Here is a 21,368-nt window from a genome sequence, read left to right as displayed (position 1 = left end):
CCCTGCTAAAACTTCACCCTACTTATATATCTAATTCCCAACCCCCTGCTCCAAATCCATACAAACCTCTCTCTACGCTACCTTTAAAAAATTATTTTTCTCTCGGGCCTTTTGTTGTTGTTTGCTTGAATGTTGATTAGATTGAATTTTTATGCTTTTTTATGAGATTGTTTTGATTATTCTTTTTGTTGGTTTGGTTGGTTCTTTTGTTTGCTTTGTTTTTGTTTGTTTTTTACTTTTGTTTTCCCTTGCCTCACTTGATATTAGCTGCTGTTGCAGTTTGTATTAATCTCCAGGCTCGTGTTGCTGGAATTTGCTGGGAATAGTGGTTGTTCTAGTGGAGTTTACTCCCCATATATATAGTTTGTTCCCCTTTTCTCTCTTAGTATCATTCTTGTCTCTCTTACTTTTTTTTTCTTTTCTGTTTTTTCTTTTCTTTCTTTCTGCTCTTTTCCCAAGTTCAGATTCACACTCTTTGTTGTTGTTTTTTTTTTTTTTTTCTTCGTGGTTGTTCTTTCTTTTTACTCTCCCTCTTCCACTCCTATTCCCTAATTTGTCTTTCTCTGGTGGTTACCTTTATTGGAGGTTATTAATATCGTGAATACAATTCTGTTCAGTGCCTTGTCTGTTGTGCCTGGTTGTGTTGTATTTTATACCTTTAAATCAACGCCAGAGAGAGAAATCTATATAACCAGACATCCGGAGAAGAGAGACCATGGGGAGACAAAGAAACAGCCCAAACAGGAAAGAGAAGCAGGCATCACCAGAAAAGGAAGTAAACGATTTAGAGGCAAACAACCTATCAGAGAAAGAATTCAGAGAAATGGTCATAAAGTGGCTGAAAAGGATGGAAGACAAATTCGACAATATGAGTAAGAACCAAGAAGAAATGAAGAAGAACCAAGAAGAAATGAAAAATGACATCGCTGCTGTAAAGAACTCAATTGAAAGCATCAAGAGTAGACTAGATGAAGCAGAGGACCGCATAAGTGAGCTAGAAGACAAGATGGAAAAAAATACCCAATTACAACAGGTTCTAGAAACAAAAATTAGAAAGATGGAGGAGAGCGTAAGGGAACTTCAGGACAATACAAAACAAAACAACATCAGGATAATAGGGGTGCCAGAAGGAAAGGAAACTGAGCAAGGAATAGAAAACCTGTTTGAAGAAATAATAACAGAAAACTTCCCTGATATAGGGAAGAAAAAACCCACACAAATCCAAGAAGCTCACAGAGTTCCAAGCAAAATGAACCCCAAAAGACCGACGCCAAGGCACATTATAGTTAAGTTGGCAAACACCAACGACAAAGTAAGAATCTTACAAGCGGCCAGAGAGAGACAGACAGTTACATACAAAGGAACCCCCATCAGACTAGCAACTGATTTCTCAACAGAAACTCATCAGGCCAGAAGGGAATGGAATGAAATATACCAAGTCATGCAAAGGAAGGGTCTAAATCCAAGAATACTGTACCCAGCAAGGCTATCAATCAAAATTGAAGGTGAAATCAGGAGCTTCACAGACAAAAAAGGACTAAGGGAGTTTATCACCACCAAACCAGCAATGAAAGAAATGCTAAAGGGTCTGCTGTAAAAAAAAAAAAAAAGAAAGAAAGAAATAGGAAGCAAAGAAGGTACACAGGGGTATAGAATAAAAATGGCGTCAAATAAGTACCTATCAATAATAACTTTAAATGTAAATGGATTGAATGCCCCAATCAAAAGACACAGGGTAACAGACTGGATAAGAAAACAAAACCCAGATATCTGCTGTCTACAGGAAACCCACCTCAAAAAAAAGGATGCATACAGACTGAGAGTAAAGGGATGGAAAAAGGTTTTCCAGGCAAATGGAAATGAAAAAAAAGCTGGGGTTGCAATACTTATATCTGACAAATTAGATCTCAAAGTGAAGGACATAACAAGAGATAATGAAGGCCACTTCATAATACTAAAGGGAGAAATCCAACAAGAAGAAATAACTCTGGTAAACATATATGCACCCAATACAGGAGCACCAAGATACATTAAAAAACTCCTGGAAGATATCAAAGGAGAGATTGACAGTAATACAATCATAGTAGGAGACTTCAATACCCCACTATCACCATTGGACAAATCCTCTAATCAAAAAATCAGCAAAGAAACATCAATCCTAAATGACTCACTAGAACAGATGGAATTAATCGACATCTTCAGAACATTTCACCCCAAAGCCACAGAATATACATTCTTCTCAAGTGCACATGGGTCATTTTCAAAGATAGACCATATGTTAGGACATAGGCAAAGTCTCTCCAAATTCAAGAAGATAGAAATCATATCAAGTATCTTCTCAGATCACAGTGGCATAAAACTGGAAATCAACTACAATAAAAACAACCCAAAGAAATCAAACACTTGGAGACTAAACAGCATGTTATTAAACCATGACTGGGTTACCAAAGACATCAAGGAAGAAATAAAAAACATCATGGCAACAAACGACAATGAAAACACAACAATCCAAAATCTATGGGACACAATGAAAGCAGTCCTGAGAGGGAAGTTCATAGCTCTACAAGCCTACTTCAAAAAACAAGAAACAATGGTAATAAATTACCTAACCCAACAACTCAAAGAGTTAGAGAGAGAGCAACAAGATAAGCCCAGTGTAAGCAGAAGGAAAGAAATAATAAAGATCAGAGCGGAGATAAACGACATAGAGACCAAAGAAACAATACAAAAGATCAACAAAACCAAGAGCTGGTTCTTTGAAAGGATAAACAAGATTGATGGACCTCTAGCCAGGCTCACCAAGAAGCAAAGAGAGAAGACCCAAATAAACAAAATCAGAAATGAAAGAGGTGAAATAACAACAGACCCCGACGAAATACAAAGGATTGTTACAAAATACTACGAACAACTCTATTCCAACAAACTGGACAACCTAGAGGAAATCGACATATTCCTAGAAAAATACAACCTTCCAAAACTCAATCAGGAAGATTCTAAACAGCTCAACATGCCAGTAACTATGGAAGAAATTGAAGCAGTCATCAAAAAGCTTCCGGCAAACAAAAGCCCGGGGCCAGATGGCTTCACAGGAGAGTTTTATCAAACTTTCAAGGAAGAACTAAAACCTATCCTCCTCAGACTATTCCAAAAAATCCAAGAGGAAGGAACACTTCCAGGCTCCTTCTATGAAGCCAGCATCACCCTAATACCAAAACCAGATAAAGACAACTCAATGAAAGAGAATTACAGGCCAATATCCCTCATGAACATTGATGCCAAAATCCTCAACAAAATTCTAGCAAATCGGCTCCAGCAGTACATCAGAAAGATCATACACCATGACCAAGTAGGATTTATTCCAGGAATGCAAGGATGGTACAATATCCGCAAATCAATAAACGTGATACATCACATAAACAAATTGAGAGATAAAAATCACATAGTCATATCAATAGATGCAGAAAAAGCATTTGACAAAATCCAACACCCTTTCTTGATAAAAACTCTCAACAAGGTGGGAATAGAAGGCTCATACCTCAACATAATAAAAGCTATTTATGATAAGCCCACAGCAAACATCATACTCAATGGGCAAAAACTAAAACCATTTCCCCTAAGAACAGGAACAAGACAGGGATGCCCACTCTCACCACTCCTGTTTGACATAGTACTGGAAGTATTAGCTATCGCAATTAGGCAAGAAGAAGAAATAAGAGGCATCCAAATTGGAAAAGAAGAAGTGAAGCTGTCCTTATTTGCAGATGACATGATATTGTACATAAAAAACCCAAAAGATTCCATCAAAAAACTAATAGACTTAATAAATGAATTCGGCAATGTAGCGGGATACAAAATTAACGCCAAGAAATCTATGGCTTTTCTATACACCAATAATGAACTTACAGAAAGAGAGACTAAAAAAGCAATCCCATTTACCATCGCACCAAAAAAATTAAGATACCTAGGAATAAACTTAACTAAGGAGGTAAAAGACCTATACGCAGAAAACTACAGGACACTGAAAAAAGAGATAGAGGAAGAAGTAAACAGATGGAAGAACATACCATGTTCCTGGATTGGTAGAATCAACATCATTAAAATGTCCATACTACCCAAAGCAATCTACAGATTCAATGCACTCCCCATCAAAATACCAACAGCATATTTCACAGACCTAGAAAGAACTCTCCAAAAATTCATCTGGAATAAAAAAAGACCCCGACTAGCCTCAGCAATCCTCAGAAAGAAGAATAAAGTAGGTGGGATCTCAATACCAGATTTCAAGCTGTATTACAAAGCCACTGTTCTCAAAACAGCCTGGTACTGGCACAAGAACAGACATATTGATCAATGGAACAGAATAGAGAACCCAGATATCGACCCAAACCACTATGCTCAATTAATATTTGACAAAGGAGGCATGAACATACAATGGAGTCAAGACAGTCTCTTCAATAAATGGTGTTGGGAAAACTGGACAGATACATGCAAAAAAATGAAACTAGATCACCAACTTACACCATACACAAAAATAAACTCAAAATGGATACAGGACTTAAACATAAGACGGGAAACCATAAAAATACTAGAGGAATCCACAGGCAACAAAATCTCAGACATATGCCACAAGAACTTCTTCACTGACACTGCCCCTAGGGCAATGGAAGCTAAAGAGAAAATTAACAAATGGGACTACATCAAAATAAAAAGCTTTTTTACAGCAAAAGAAACCATCAACAAAACAACAAGAAAGCCCACTGCATGGGAGAACATATTTGCAAATGCTATCACTGATAAAGGTTTAATCTCCAACATCTACAGGCAGCTTATGCAACTCAATAAGAGGAAGATAAATGATCCAATAAAAAAATGGGCAACAGACCTAAACAGAATATTTTCAAAAGAAGACAGAAGGAAGGCCAAGAGACACATGAAAACATGTTCAAAGTCACTTATTATCCGAGAGATGCAAATCAAAACAACAATGAGGTACCATCTCACACCTGTCAGAATGGCTATCATCAACAAATCAACAAACAACAAGTGTTGGCGAGGATGCGGAGAAAAAGGAACCCTCGTGCACTGCTGGTGGGAATGCAGACTGGTGCAGCCACTGTGGAGAACAGTATGGAGTTTCCTCAAAAAACTGAAAATGGAACTCCCATTTGACCCAGTAATCCCACTCCTGGGAATATATCCGAAGAAACTAGAAACACCAATCAGAAAGGATATATGCACCACTATGTTCATAGCAGCACAATTTACAATAGCTAAGATTTGGAAACAGCCTAGGTGCCCATCAGCAGATGACTGGATCGGAAAACTGTGGTACATCTACACAATGGAATACTATGCTGCCATAAAAAAGAAGGAATTCTCATCATTTGCAGCAACCTGGATGGAAATGGAGAACATTATGCTAAGTGAAATAAGCCAGTCAATGAAAGAAAAATACCACATGATCTCACTCATTTAGGGATAGTAAAGAACATTATAAAGTGGTGAACAAAAAGATAGATACAGAGACAGTAAAGCATCAAACAGACTTTCAAAGTACAGGGGGAAAGTTTGGGAAAGGTGGGGGAGTTATGAAATCAAACGAAGGACTTGTATGCATGCATATAAGCATAAACAATGGACGCAAAACTCTGGGGGGGGAGGGCATGTGTGGGTGTGGGGTGGGGGGGGGTAATAGTAAGATATGTACACATATAATACCTCAATAAAAATATTAAAAAAAAAAAAAAAAAAAAAAAAAGAATACTGTAATATTCACTTAGCTTTTATGAGGTTATGAAGATCATAGGTTCTTTTATAACTCCTTTCCTACCTCTTCAATTTTAGAATTGTGAGAAATGAATTCATCCTTATTGGTTCTGAGACTACATGTTTGTTTTTTAGCCATAAGCCAATTTGGCACTATTTAATTTCCATATCTGAATATCTATTCTGATTAAAAACTTTACAAAAAAATCTAAATTCTAAGTGTTATTTTGCTTTGTGAGGAAGAAAAGCAAACCAACAAATACACAAAAATATTCAGCAAAAAAGTACCATCAGGTATGACACCAATTGTGGGTATTTAAAAAAAAAAAAAAGCATGAACAGGGGTGTGTGTTATTCTACCCTCAACTCAATTATACATTTTTTTAATTCAATGATTTAACCTTGCTTCATGTTTCTTTCATTCTTGTATTATAATCAAAGTAAACCCTAAAGAATCTTGTTTCCTGAGAGTGCATTTGATCATAAGCAGGATTTGTCCCTAATTAAAATGGGATTATCACAGGATACTAGAGCAAAGAAATGTGCTTCTGAGGTGGTATTCTTTTACTTATTATATATATATAATAAAATATATATGTATATTAAATGAAGGCCAAAACATACTACCCCTTTCAAATAACAGCTCTTTGGTAAACAGATTTTCAGGTTTGAATGGAAGATTAAATTAGCCTTATCAATTTCTTAATGTATAGGGAAATTCACTATCAGAATCAGAGGAAAACAGCTGAAAAATCTAGAGTTTTGTTTTCTGAAGAAAATTACACTTTTGCGTATATGGTTTGATTATTCAGATATTTCGGTAAGAATTCACCATAGGAAACCTTGTAAAATAAGTTTTGTAATAGTATTATTGAATAGGCTAACCTGCTGTAAGAAAGAAAGGCCCCCAAATTCAGTGGCTTGAAGAACAATGAGTTTATTTGTCTCCCAGGTAATAGTCCAAGACAAGCATTCCAGCTGGGTGGGCAGCTCTGCTCCGGTCAGTCATCGGAGACCCAGGCTGGCAGCAGCTCTGCCATCAACAGTTGGCTGGCAACCCTGGTCCTCACCATTCCCGAGGGCTACACAGAGGGAAGAGAGGGAGCCTCAGGCCAGGGATAAGCAGATAAGGCAGAAGTTCCTCCCATTACTTGTACTCAGCCACACCTAGCTACAAGGGAGGCTGGAGAGCATAGTCTCTCCCTGTGCCCAGGAAGAGGGGAAAACCAGAAACAGTGGACAACTACAACCTCCATGTACTCTCTGATAGTGGAAAATTATACACAACCAACAATATGCATTGCAAGATCTCTAGAATGTTATACAAACACACACACAAAATATAAGAAATAAATGGGTTAATTTTTTCTACTATGAAAATACTCAACAAGGTAAAAACCAAGGCAGGTCTCTGATTTTATGCCACCACATCAAAAAGATTTTTGTTACCAGATACACAGAGGAAATACCCCACTGAAAATAAATCATGTTCTAAAAGTTGGGAATTCATTTTCTCAGAGAAACAATGTTCTAAACATGGCCAGGTTCCAAAATGATTTCAAAGGGGCTCATTTACCTCCTGGGGTGCATCTGCAACGAAAACTAGTGGAAGACAATACTGTACTGTAGCACTCAAAATGAAACTGTTGGCTAGAAATACTTCTTAAGAAATAGTTTTAATAAGGGAATTACGTTTAATTGGAGGAGGACATGGTGGGGAAGGGAATGAATACTTGAATGGGCAGTCAAAGTGGACTTTCAGAAGCGTCCCGGCCGAGGTTCTTCACTCTGACACACACCAAAATGCATGGACGGTGCTTTTCCTCCTTCAAGGTTTATCACAAGCAAAATGAAAATGCTGATCAGCCAGCCCGGAGTTACCTGTAGATTTTTTTGGAAACAAAATGGGAGTGAGAAAATAATGAACAGAGGTGCAGGAAGAGAGGATTCTACAAAGTAAACGGGAAAGAGTTGGGAATGTCAACGTAAGAACATCCAAACCTGTAGAGAATTTTTAAAAATATTTACTTATTGATGAGAGAGAGAGAGAGAGAGAGAGAGAGAGAGAGAGAGAGAGAGAGATTGATTTGTTATTCCACTTATTTCTGCATTCATTGGTTGATTCTTATATGTGCTCTGACCAAGGATCAAATCCACAACCTTGGATATTGGGATGATGCTCTAACCAACTGAACTACATGACCAGGGCTGTAGAGAATTTTTTTTTATAAAAATGTATTTGAGCCAAACAGAGGATATACCTGGAAGCAAGATCTACACCTGCAAGCAAGATCTCAATGGACTGAGATGAATTCTTCTTTTATGCATTTGAGATTAAGGAGGGGACATAAGGAAGATTACAGGAAGGTGGGAGAAACCAAGATGATGACAGGAGAGTTAAGATTAAGTGCTAACCTGCACACTTTTGAAGGAGGGGTCTGAAAGGGTGGTCAGGTATTACAAGGAGGGTTCTGAAAGGGGACATTTCAAAGATGTACCAACCTAGTGCACAGAAACAATGGGCAGGGCAATTAAGGCGAAGATAATCCTTTCAGTAAAGACGTTATAGGCCTGGGGTGTGACTGACTACCCACCAAGACCTGCCCACTTAGGAATTTATGAACAGATTACTCTTGAGGTTACTTTCCATAGAACCCCCTTTTTTCATCCACAGGAAACAGAAGGGAAAGGGAGTAAAAGTCTCATGTGCTCGTGTCTACAAGTATTTGTAAAGGAAGAGATAAGCAGGGGGAAAGAAAGCAAGACTGACACGTGCGGGATCTCTTGTGGGAAAGGATGGGAACAGTTTGGGATTGACTTTTCTTCCCCGGTCCCACCTCCAGGAATTTGATTACAGCCTGCAGTGAGGGTCTCGGATTGGATTAGGAGAGGCAGCAAGTGACCACGTGGAGAGAAAGAATGTTCACAAGCTCAGAGGAATTTAGGGAGTGACTGACTGCTATTTTTTTTTTTTTTAATTGGCACAAGGAGAGTTCATGGTTTAAAATGAAGACGGGAAAACATACCAAGATGCAAATGAGAAGAATCTCCATGGCCGAAAAGATACTTCTGAACAGAGGCCCTATGACTATACCCAGTATAAGCCTCCTTTAATCTTTCAAGTACACATTTGTTTTCTCTTCCTAGCTGTTCTATTTCAGTACAACTTAATGGTTCCCCTAGTGCTTACAATATGACTTTCTGAAGATGCTTGATCTTGAGCAAAAAAGGCAATTTGGAGCAGCTTGATCTGGGTGTAAGTCCCGTGCCTTAAATACAGTGGAGGGCTGCTCTCTGTGCATCTGACGACTGCTCACAGCCCACTGAGGGTGGGAGTCACCAAGGAATACTGGTTCCTCTCACTTGACAACTGCACGTACTGTAATAATCACAGACGTGCCACTGAGCTCCTCTACAATTGCCCCAATTGCTTCCCAAGCAGTACTTGATCTAACGGTGGCACCGGCAACAATGAACCATCGCCATGGGTTTTGAGAGCCCAGCCTTTAAAGCCTGAACACGGAACAAAGATTGCTCTAACTTCTGAAAATGAAAGCACCCTTTGAAATTAAACATAAATTCTCAAATTGGCTGCAAGCTCTTTAATAAGTGCTCTTTGTGGTTTCCGGGAATATTAATACAAACCCAAACATGTCAGCACAATTTCACTCACAAATTTCTCTTATTCCAGCTAATTGCTGTGTTACCTATTTTGCAGAGAGATCAAAGTTAATGAGACAAAGGGTAGAAATGATGTAAAGTTTAAATAGAATTTTCCCCCCGTATTCTGTCTTGAGTCTTAACTCTGAGTCTAATTAGTTGCATTATCTTAATCAGGTCCTTAGACCTCTCTGGATTTGATTCCTCAACTGGAAATTGAAAGGATTGGATGAGGTGACCCCCTCCAGCTCCATAGGCTATAATTCAAAATTTTCTGGCTTCACTTGTGCTGTGACAGGAAACTTTATTGGCAGTCTTGGATTACTCGAAGATGCAGCATACTGCTTCAGGCCTATGCCATACTGGTCCTCCCAGCTGCTCTGATTCCTTCTGTTACAAGCCACTTGGATGGGGGTGAGGCCATGGAAATGCTGTGTCCACATCTAGAGAGTTTTTGAAAAGCTGCCATGTGACTCAAAAATACAAGCTGAGCCAGGCCAGTGTGGCTCAGTGGTTGGGCATCAACCTATGAACCAGGAGGTCACAGTTCAATTCCCAATCAGGGCACATGCCCAAGTTTTGGGCTTGATCCCCAGTGGGGGCGGTGGGGGGGAGTGCAGGAGGCAGCCTATCAATGATTCTCTCTCATCATGGATGTTTCTATCTCTCCCTCTTCTTTCCTCTCTGAAATCAATAAAAATATATTTTTAAAAAATACAAACTGACTACACTAAGTCAACTTTACAAAGTGACAAACAAGAAACCCTTCAATGTTGTTGTTGTTGTTTATCCTCACCTGAGGATATTTTCCCATTGATTTTTAGGGAGAGTGGAAGAGAGAGGGAAAGACAGAAACATCGATGTGAGAGAAACAGATGCCCTGACCGGGGCCTGGGCGGGGGAGGAGCCTGCAACCACGGTACATGCCCTTGACAGGAATTGAACCCTGGACCCTTCAGTCCGTAGGCCAATGCTCTATCCACTGAGCCAAACTGACAAGGGCAGCCCTTCACTATCATTCTCCTGTTCAACCTCTGCCCTGCTGTACAGAATTCTCACAGGATATTTATCAGCAGAATGGACCAAAAACAAAAACAACTGTACATGGAGAAACGTTTCTGTCTACTATTCACCCACCTGGAGCTAAGCGCTGCAGCTGGTACTGGCAGTGATTTCTGGTACACCACGTAAGGGAAAGCATCTCGCTAAAAGATCAGGCTTCCAGCCTGAAACTTCTGATTTCAGTAGAAAGATTAAGGGCAAGAGCTAATTTGAACTGAGGCTTATTCTAGGTCAGACACAGTTAATCCTTCAACCAGTGCATTTGGTAAACACTCATTATCATCATCCCTTTCACATAGGCAGAAATTGATGTCTAAACAGATTAAATAAATTGCCTGGAAGCCAGCACCGCCATCCCTACTCTAGATGCTAATCCATGCACTTCACAGTTTGCCTGCAGCCATTTACATGTTATCTTGCCATCAAGAGTGGGGGTAGGGTAGCCAAGAGTATGAAGAAGGGTTAAATTTTAAACTGACAGACAGCATTAGAAGACTTCAATATGTTTCATTTGCAAATATTCTGTCTTTTTTAGAATTGTCCTTACTTAGGCTCGGATCTCTGAAGAGAGCTCTAGAAACTGTATTAATTTGCTTTTCATTTTTCTAACAAAAAAGACTCACTCAAGCACCTCTTACATGCATAGTAACTACTGAACTGACGGAAGAGTAGGTTTGAAAAAAAACAAAAAAAAAAACAAAGCCCTGGCCAGAGTGGCTCCCTTGGTTGAGCACTGTCCCAAGCACTGAAGAGTTGCCGGTTCCATTCAGCCGATCCATGTTTCTTTCTCTCTCCTTCTCTCTCTCTCTCCCCCTCCCTCTCATTCCTCTCTCTGTAAAGTCAATAAGAACATTTTTTTTTTTCCAAAGGAAAAACAGAAAAGAACTCTTAAGATGTTGTCCATGAGCTAGGAGGATTATAACCCAGTACCTGAAGCCTTTCAAACCCATTTCACATTCATGTTACCTTCTAATGCCTCTTCCCTTCTGCCTATGTTACTTTCTGCCTATATTTAAAATTTAGGAAATCATTTATAGTCTATTTTCTCTCAATTTCAGGAATTTGAATCATTCAAGTGAATTCTGCACTATCTCTAAAATATGACCCTTGAGCTCTCACACTCTCACAGTAAAATAAATATTTATGTACAAAGCAAGTTCCTCACCCAAATCACCACATCTTCCCTTTTCCTAGTCCAGCCTACTGGAAAGACAGTAATTGAGGTCACCTGCCTGGACTGACACAGCCCTCGGGCTTGGGTGTGCACTGCCAAGGTCTAGCATTTTAGGTTCCCATATATCATTGTGTCATGCTTGTTTTGCTTTAATTTAACTTAATTTTTTCCTAAGAACTCCTTTTTATTCCTTTATTTGCTCCTGCATAAAATGGTCAGACAGAATTAGAGGCCTTACCCACAAGGACCCCAGCGTACAATCATGATTACTTATTACAAGAGAAGGGAGTCTGACTTGCCGCCGCCTTTGATTAATTTCTAACACTTGGATTCTAATAAAGTGTTTTCTTGTTTTAGCCAACACGTCTCTAGGGAACACCAGGTGCTAAAATTAAAAACATCTCTGCCCTGAGGAGAAGAACAAGATTTCCTTCTCTTGGTTTCCTCTCTGAAACTACCCAGGGCTGAATTGATTATCTACTTCCGTCTAGAATCACTGGAGTATTATGCGGTTTTTTTCTTCACTTTGACAAGCTGTCATGACCCCTATTAGTACACGGACTTTGCAGTTTTTAGGGCAACCAGTAACTTGAGGCTATTTCTTCTTAGGGTAGCCACTCTTTGTTCATTTATTTATTATAAAGCTCCAATGTCTCGTAGAATACATAGGATAATGACTTTTTTGGAAACTGATGCTCAGAAATTGATACTATATAAAATAAATGCAAGGAGTGAAGTCACAAAGTAAAGTAAAAATACGTAATAGAATTATATTCACTCATTATGTTCCTAGTGCAATACTATCCTAAAGCCTCGCCTACGTTTTTTGTTGTTGTTGTTGTTGTTTTTTCCTGGATTTTTTTAGTTGGTTTTTGAATTGCTGGAGCAAGTCTATTTTGCCATGTCTCTTCTCTTTCAATGGCACCAACTACTTTAATGCATGATTCATATATTCAGAATGCTAGAGGCAGATGTGACATTTGAGGTAATTTTATAAGCCTTGCCACAAGAACAATGCAGCCCCCCATGGAGATGCGGCCTCTCGGAATAACCACACCTGGGGGACACACAGGAGACAGGGGGAGTGGAAGCAGACTCTCATTAGGCAGTCAGATCTGCCCGTTAATGCTGGGGTTCAAAGAACCACTGGCAGATCACGCTTCTATCTTAGAGAGGCCAAGGAAGGCAAAGGTTCTTGCCCAGAGCCACAAAGTTCATTTAAGTAGGAGAACTAGCACTCACTGGCTCACTTCCTAGGATGTCCCCTTACCTGGTAAAAGACAGAAATCCAGCAATGTCTTTACAATGCATATAGTTGCCCTGAGCCTGAGAGCTCAGTTGCTTAGAACAGTCCCAATATGCCAGGGTTGTGGGTTCGATCTCCAGTCACGGCACATACAAGAAGCAATCAATGAATGCATATATAAGTGGAACAACAACTCAATGTTTCTCTCTCTCTCTCTCTCTCTCTCTCTCTCTCTCTCTCTCTCTCATCAATAAAAAATAAAAATAAAATAAAATGCACATAGTTATCTTAGTCACAGCCATCTGTGGGCTAGTTTCCCAATTGGCTTGTAAATTACCTTGGAAACATCAATCATCCTAAAATAGTAGGCTAACTTGTTTTGTTAAGTGTATAGCCCATAATGGGGGGGGGGGTGTTGACGCTGCTGGGCCAGCCCCATCCTCCCTTCCCATCCCACACCCTCCGAACACTCTGGGCACCAGGTGAAAGGAACCTGCCGAACCCAGATCACAATTCACGATTTCATTCTAATCTTTTCAACTTGAACCTGTGCCAACCCTATGCTTCATTTCCTCAGCTACTTTTAATTCTTGCCTCACTTTTTATTGACTACATATTGCAGTGGTAGAGAATGCAGACTTTGAGGCCAGACTTCCTGGGTTTGAATCCTTGCTCTGCTACTATCTAATGTTGGAACCTTGACTAAATTACATAATCTCTCTGTGCTGTGACTTCCTAATCGATAAAATGGGTATAATAAAAGTCTCTGTCTGGTACAGCTGTTGTATTTAAAACTTAATATATGAGAAGCATTTAGAACAGAGCCTGCCACAGAGTATACTGAAAAAGAAAAATTATTGGCTTTGTTGAAAGTATCTTCTGACTCAACAGCCTGAAGATAATAAAAACAAGTTATGTACCAGGCATTGTACTGAATGCTTTACTCACACATTACACCAGTGAATCACAACTATTCCTTATGTGCTGCTAATATTATTCTCTCTTCTCCTGGCCCTCGTTTTTTTGTTTGTTTGTTTGCTTTTTTTTCAGACAAGAAAACTAAAGCCAGAGAACTTAAATAACATGCCCACAGTCATTCAGGTAGTAAGAAGCAGAGTCAGGACTTGAACCAAGGTCTGTCTTGGTGTCTTTTCAATCTCTCTGAGAAAAGAGCCTTAGAGTTCTTTTCAAGTTCTTTTATTTAAGTGGATCGCCGTGCCTCCCATATAGGTCAGAGGCTGAAGGGCAGCAGCCGGAAGGGAATGGTCTCTCCTGGAAGGTGTCAGGCATGGGAATGACCACACTATCAGTGTTTTAACCCGTCCACCCCGCCTTCCTCTGTGCCACACAGCATCCACTTGGGCTGTACTGCTCGAGGCCACCCCCAACCCCTTGCTTATTTGAGTACAGAATTCTGATTCTGGTCAAAGTGGCAGTATTTATCATTTCAATATCAGTAGTTCTTGCCATCATTTATTTCTACTTCAGCCGTAGGGTACAGGGAATGTCTCTTTCTTTCCAAGATTAAAAAACAAAATGTGATTTTTCTCTCTTCCTTCAGAGCCTGCAGTAGGCAGTATCTCACCAGTCTTGCCCAGTCATCAACTTCTCTTCCATTTGTCTAAAATGATGTCTTCAGTGGGAGGTCTGGGACTAAAGGGCCAGGGGAGGGAAGGGAAGAAAAGTGTCTATTTTGATAGAGGAACACCATACACTGTCTTGTCTCTGCTCCTGTACCACCTGCCCATTCCTGCTTCTCCTCTGGAGCTGTCTGCCTCCTTCACCCCAGCCTTGCACCCCAGAACCTTCACTCAGAATCTTCCAGGACAACCTCTGGGTGCACTGATAGATGCAGGTGAATCAGCTCCATGGCCTCTGTTTTTCCCAAAGACCCACCAGTAGCATCCATGCTGGGCTTGGCTCATTGGGCTAAATTTGGGAAGAAGAATAACATGGGAAGGATTTTTACTCTATTTTTTTCCCCCACACACACCATAACATTTAGCTATCAAACTACTAGTGAAGCATCAATCTTATATAAAAACTGCTGTTTAAAATTTTAACCCTGCTATTTGACTTCTGTAAATGCTTGTTTGCTTAAATAATAAGGAAAAGAAGACTACTCCCATTTCAGAGAGGCCATTAAACCTTCCCCGGACAAAGTTATCAGTGCTGGCACCAGGCCAGGCCTTTGGTTGAGGTCTCAAGGCCTCAGCACCTAGGGGCTCTTTAAGAACTTGCAAAAGGGGCGGGAAACACCCCATATTTGGGAGACAAAGAAGGTAAAAACATATAAATAGGGAAAGTTCCTCCATGTTGGGGTCCAGAATTTGAGAGATATTTTCCTCTGGGCCCGCACGTAATAAATGTAACTCCATCTCTCTAAGTCAGTGATGGCGAACCTATGACATGCGTGTCAGCACTGACACGCGTAGCCATTTCTGATGTCATGCGGCCGCTGAGGCAGCCACATGCCGAGGATGAAACATTTGCTGCTCCTGAGGATGAAACATTTGCGAAATAATGTTTTTTCCTCAAAGTGACACACTACCCGAGTTATGCTCAGTTTTTTGGCGAAGTTTGACACACCAAGCTCAAAAGGTTGCCCATCACTGGCCTAAGTGTTGCTTGGTTCTTCTCTGGTTTTCTGCAACACTAGAAAATGCCAGAGAAGCTGAACATGAATCTTTGTTATATGAAGAGAGGCAGAAAAGCTGTTTGAAGGCAGACTCTAAGTACAGCTCCAGAGGAGGCCAGTGGAGATTGAAATCCTGGTGGGCAGGAAAGAGACCAGCAGAGAAAAGATAAGTAGATAAGACTATTTCTACTGCCAGAGGAAGACTTGAAATGGGGAGACTAGCAGGTGAGCCTCAGACATAAGCCTTTACCCAAGAGTCCCTGTTCCATCCCAGCCTCTCTGGGTCTATCCCACAATTTCCTAACATTCATAGAGCTTACCCTGCTATGTAGCATTTGCTATTCATCAATACATTTGTTACAATTTTTTAAAATGTGGCTGAATGATCCTAAATTATTTTGCAATAATTATTCTTGCTATGATCATATAAATCTTACATTTTTAATCAACTGTATTTTTGCCCCACATGAACTGCAGAATCTGCTACTGCAGATGGCTGGGTCCCTAATAAGGAGGCTCTGATTAATCTAGCAGTGTCATTAAACAGAACAAATTTCCAGTCTGCAATTAATAAAAATATAATTAAGTACATAAAAGCAACACAGAAGATAATATAATCTTTCTGCTGTGATTCAGAAGTCATATCAGGGTCATCATTATAAACCTCAATTATAGTATTGAGAAGTGTAGGGAGATTGGTGAGTGGCATTCAGGTTGAAAGAATGCCAGTTAGACCAGATTTTACTCCATGTCTTTATAACATCAAGTACCACATTCATTGATTTCCCCAATATACTGATCCTAGTATAAGCTCTGGTAGAATCCCCATAGTTAATTTCAGCTAACTAAGTCCATTCGTCTAGCCTAGTGGTCGGCAAACTCATTAGTCAACAGAGCCAAATATCGACAGTACATCGATTGAAATTTCTTTTGAGAGCCAAATTTTTTAAACTTAAACTTCTTCTAACGCCACTTCTTCAAAATAGACTCGCCCAGGCCGTGGTATTTTGTGGAAGAGCCACACTCAAGGAGCCAAAGAGCTGCACGTGGCTCTCGAGCCGCAGTTTGCCGACCACGGGTCTAGCCTATAAACACACACACACACACACACACACACACACACACACACCATACTGTTCCATTTTCATGGGATTATCCTCCCCCAAAATATCCACCTAAAAAAGACCCAATCCTATTTTAAATCCTATTTCTGAATATATTTGGTTGTATTCCTTTTGGTAGAACCTGTTGTAGTTTCCATTTATAACTTACACTTTCTTTTCTTTCCATACTGCACTTCTTTGTTTAACAAAATATACTGATCATCACCCTCCTGCCCCATCAGATTATTAGAGGGTCTTTTAAGGGGTTCTTTAAAATTTAGTAACTAAACATTTTTTAAAGAAGAAACTATCATTAAATGAAAAATTTCTACAGATCTGAGAACTGTTGGTTGTTTCTAAAAAGCCCCTTTACCTGGTCGTATAAATCACAATATTTATAGATATTTGCAGTGTTTCAATATGCATACAAGATTTTCATCAGGAATCCTGATATATAAAAACCCAGGGTCCGTAACGACTGACCTAAGGCTCGACTGAACACTGGAAGTCAGTCCTGCAGTCAGTGCTGGGTTGCTGTGGCGACTCAGCACTGATTGCCAAGGGGGCTTCAGATCAGGCCGGGAGAGAAGCCGAGAGAGACAGGCAGGGTCTGAGCCACAGCCTCCGTGGCAGCTGTTGCCTCTCTCTTTCTCTTCAGGCTTCGCCAGCAGTAGCACCCTCTTTCTCTCCGGGCCTCCGTTAGGGGGCTGCTGATCAGCCCCGCCTCTCTTATCAGGCCCAGAGATAGGCCCAGAGATGCTGACTGGCATAGAAACCAACCAATCAGAACCAAATCTGGGTGAACTGTGAGGAGCCAATGGCTGCCTAGGAGGCAGAGTTTTTGATGCTGACTGGCATAGAAACCGGCCAATCAGAACCAAATTGGCCGGCAGGGGAGGGCAGTTAGGGGTGATCAGGCTGGGAGGGGAGAGCAGTTAGGGGTGAGATCAGGCCAGCAGGGGAGGGTCGTTGGGGGTAAGATCAGGGATTTCCAGAGAAAGGGATTTATACCCAAGGACTGCAGATGTGAACCTGGTTTTCTTAGTGTACTAATATCTTGGGTTTCAGTTACATATGTAAGTCGCTGATTTAGCTGATCTAATGCGTCACCACTGCAGCACTAAAATTCCACTGATGGTTTGACTAGTAATAAAGACTAGCATCTCTTCCTGCAAATAATTCAATTCAGTTCATCACATAGAGGGCTAGAAATGTGGTAACACCTGTTCTCATTTTCTTTGCCTCTAGATTAAGAGATGGCCCCCTAATCATGAAGCAGAGGTGACAAAGAGAGATTTGAAGATGTTATGTTGTTGGCTTTGAAGATAGTGGAAGACACCACAAGCCAAGAAATGCAGATGGCATCACGCGACACTGGAAAAGGCAAGGAAATGGATTCTCCCCTAGAGCCTCCAGCCAGGACATAGCCCACACCTTGGTTTTAGGATTTCTGACCTCCACAACAGTAAGGTAACACATTCTTGTTCCTTTTAGCCACTAAGTTAGTGGTAACTTGTTTATAGTTAGCAATAGGAAAGCAATTATACGTAATTACATATCTCCAGGTGTTATCTCCCACCCCTTTCATTCCCACTGCTTTCCAGATAAGTCTCTCTCCCTTGGTAGTATCCTCTTTTCTGAATCTATCCTCTCAGATTGTTTTCTTGAAAATCAAATCTGATTATGTCATCACAGGGCTTGAAGTGCATGAGCACTCACTGATTTCTAGTTAGGTTACTTTTTGGGAATATAATTAGAAACCAGAAATAAGAGTTGTTTACAACTCTCATTAAGGACATTTGATATGATCTCAGGAGGGCTTAACAGGGATGTGAAAATAGCTAAGAAAGCTTAAAACAAATTGAACTATGCACTGAAGAAAGAATGCGTTAACCACATGGGGCTGAGGTAGGGAACAGATTTATCTGGATCTAGCCACGACGGGACAGGGGTACGTTCACGGACTTCAATAGCCATCAGTAAGGCACACTCTGGTTTACAGGTGGGGATACCTCCCCAAGTGCCTTGACCCTAGTAATGCTTCTCCTTAATAGTGACCATGGTTATTCACTCATAGTAAGTTTCATCCTGATTTACATGCTGGTCACATGAGAACTGGTTGTTATCAGTCAGTCAACTTGTTCACCTCCGGATGCATGCTAAAATCAACCTCAGGACCCTACTAGTGATCACAGAAACTATAGTAAGGTTTTCCTACTTGGTAAGATCTAGAATCCTGATTTAACCAGACACACTCCTGCCTGGTTCAAGATCACCAAAAAATAGGGATGACTACCACAGCAAAAAAAAAAGGTGGGGTGGGGGGTGTGGGGGAGTTCCAAGAAGGAAGGAGAGAGAAGTCAACAATTGCAAATGCCACAAAGGGCACGGGATGGAGATTAAAATTTTCCATTAGATTTGGCAATTAGGTGGTGACTGATGTTCAGTGGAGTGAAAGGCTGACAAGGGAATGAGAGCTTAGGAAATGGGAACGTTAAGGCTGGAAAACTCTGGGCAAAGGATCCATGCCCTACTGTCATCTCTAAATAAAGTTCCCTTGGTTTTCACATTTGAATCAAAGAGAATTCTCCTCCCCAAACCCTCCAAATGTTGATTAGCCAAATGTGAGTCTTACCATTTCTCTCTCCTCAGTTAACCTCTGAGGTAGAGGAAACGAAGGAGCTGCGCAGTAACTAAAGGTCAAAACACAAGCGGAAGAAACAAAAGGCCTACTACAAACCCAAACTCAATACAAACAAAACAGATCAGGCCCCGAGTAAGATGAGCTGTAACAAGTTGTGCTTCAAATTTAATATCCTGGTTTTGATGATTAATAAAAAAAGTATCTGGAGAATTAAAAGCGGCGTTTTATAACCGGAATGCTTCCTTGCATCTCACCCATTATCTTCACCCCACCTCCCTCCAAATTAATAGCTGTTGCAGAGGTGTGGGCATGTGTGAGCACAAGCTGGACCAAAGGCTGAATTTGGTCCAGTGAGTAGAGTAACTGCATGTGTCCCCCCCCACCCCCCCGCAACACACACACACACACAAGCGGAAACAACATACATATATGCATTTCTAGATGAAAGCACCATTTTCCTTTCTCGACTAGTTGCTATATTTAAAGGGAGGTAAGGGGGGGGGGGGGGGGGCGCGAGGGTGAGCGGGTGCTCCTGAATCTGAGCCCAGCTCTTTCTAAACTTGGTCATTCACGTCTGATTCATTCGCTTTCTCTGATTCCGGTCTCTGTCATTGCCTGCTGCTGAGAAGGGGGTCGCTGAATCACTGCCACTCCAGACGAAAGCAATTCAAACCCGGTCCTTGGGGCTTGGAAGGGCTTTTTTTTTTTTTTTTTTTTTTAAGCGTCTGCGGGAAAAGCTTCCTACTTTCCGGGGTGACCGTGGAGGGCCGTTTTACCAGTCACCCCGGGCTATGGAAGATTTTGCTCTCCGGAAAGTCAGTGCGGCACCGGTCACCTCTCCACGGTGGCCTCTGGCCCTCGGGCCTCGGGGCCAGGGGTGAGGCGGGCCCAGCGGCGGCGAGGCCAGACGAGCGGGGCCCGGGGAGTGAGCGGCCCCGCCGCGCTCCCGCCGCTGCAAAAGCTCCCACAATGCAGCGCTGGCGTCCCAGTTCCGTTACAAGGTCTCCCCCCGCCCACCCCGGCGCCGGCGAACCGGCGAGGCGCGGGCCGGGGACCGGAGCGGCGGCTGTAACCCGAGTGCCGGCCGAGGGGGGCGCCCCCGCACCGCTCCGCTCGCGCGCGCAGACCGCGGCACGGCCAAGGGGCGGAGCCGCCGCCGCCCGGCCGGCCCCCAGCCCGGCCCCCCGCCCAGACGCCGGCCGCAGGAGCCAGCCGGCCGCCAAGTCCGCTGCCGCGCTCGCTGGTGCCCGCACCGCGCCCGCCGCCCGGCTCCTCGCCCGGCCTCGCTCGCCCGTCCAACCCGCGGTGGCGGCGGCGGCGGTGCAGGGGGCGGCTCCCGCCGGTGGCGTCGCTGCCCGCGCCTCGCACACTCCCGCAGCCCCGCCTGGGGCGTCCTCGCTCACCTAGCGCAGCCGGGAGGTGCGCGGAGAGGGCGCCCGGGCCTCCGTCCGGTGTGCGGGGCGCGCGGCCCGCGGAACCAGGCGCGCGGGAGCTGCGCGGCGGGGACGGGCGCTGGGCGGCCGCCGGGCTCCGGGCGCCGCCGCCGCCGCGTCCCCAGCGCCCCGGGCCGGGCGGCCTGCGGGGGCGGCGCAGTTGCGAAACTGAGTGAGTATGGAGTCGGAACTTTCCTTGGCGGCCGCGATTTCTGGGCAGCGTCCGGGACCCCTCCCGCCTGCTCCCCGAGCCCCCGAGCCCGCTCCCTCTCCGCACCTGGGGCTTCTCCGTCCGACCCGCCCCCACCCCACTCCCTCGGGCTCACCTTTCCCCGCGGGGTCCCCGCTGCGCGACCTCCCCGCCGCACACACGCGTCTGCCTGGAAAGTGGGCGCTAGTTCCTCGCTCCTCCGTTTCCTCCCAGTGTCCTTGGCAGGGGAGTTTAGAGGCCACTTTTGTTGGGAAGGGAAAAATGTATGTCTAGTTTCTCTCCTATTTTTTTCCCTCCAAATGGAAATCGGAGGCTCGCTTGCCGGGTGGCGGTTTGGTGAAACGCTTTATTTTTTCTCCTCTGAAACAATGATTTGTTTATAGGTTTTAAAATTTTTGTCTGAACGATGAACCCTCCTCCGTCTCTATTCC

At 42.6% G+C, this 21,368-nt stretch overlaps 1 protein-coding gene and 1 long non-coding RNA gene across 3 annotated transcripts in view; one reads left to right on the top strand and one right to left on the bottom strand.

Annotated features, from left to right (window-relative positions):
- Window positions 1-6,691: 6,691 nt before the first annotated feature.
- On the bottom strand, window positions 6,692-21,149 carry LOC114231155 (uncharacterized). 2 transcript variants are annotated; one of them, XR_008556630.1, is made up of 3 exons: window positions 21,053-21,149; window positions 7,459-7,647; window positions 6,692-6,848 (listed from the first exon to the last, which is right to left on the bottom strand). It is a non-coding gene; the product is annotated as an uncharacterized LOC114231155 (long non-coding RNA). The 2 variants fall into 2 exon arrangements; XR_008556629.1 differs by lacking the exon at window positions 21,053-21,149 and adding an exon at window positions 20,697-20,864.
- The window catches only part of RASSF8 (Ras association domain family member 8), a 100,823-nt gene continuing 100,253 nt past the window's right edge, over window positions 20,799-21,368 (top strand). The window contains exon 1 of the mRNA XM_028144052.2: window positions 20,799-20,898. The gene's annotated coding sequence lies outside the window, so the exon portion shown is untranslated. The remainder of the gene's footprint in view (window positions 20,899-21,368) is intronic.

This window comes from Eptesicus fuscus, chromosome 7 (assembly GCF_027574615.1).
Source record: "Eptesicus fuscus isolate TK198812 chromosome 7, DD_ASM_mEF_20220401, whole genome shotgun sequence".
Classification (NCBI taxonomy): domain Eukaryota; kingdom Metazoa; phylum Chordata; class Mammalia; order Chiroptera; family Vespertilionidae; genus Eptesicus; species Eptesicus fuscus.
Note: the sequence above shows the minus strand (reverse complement) of the source record. Positions and strands in the feature narration are given on the sequence as shown.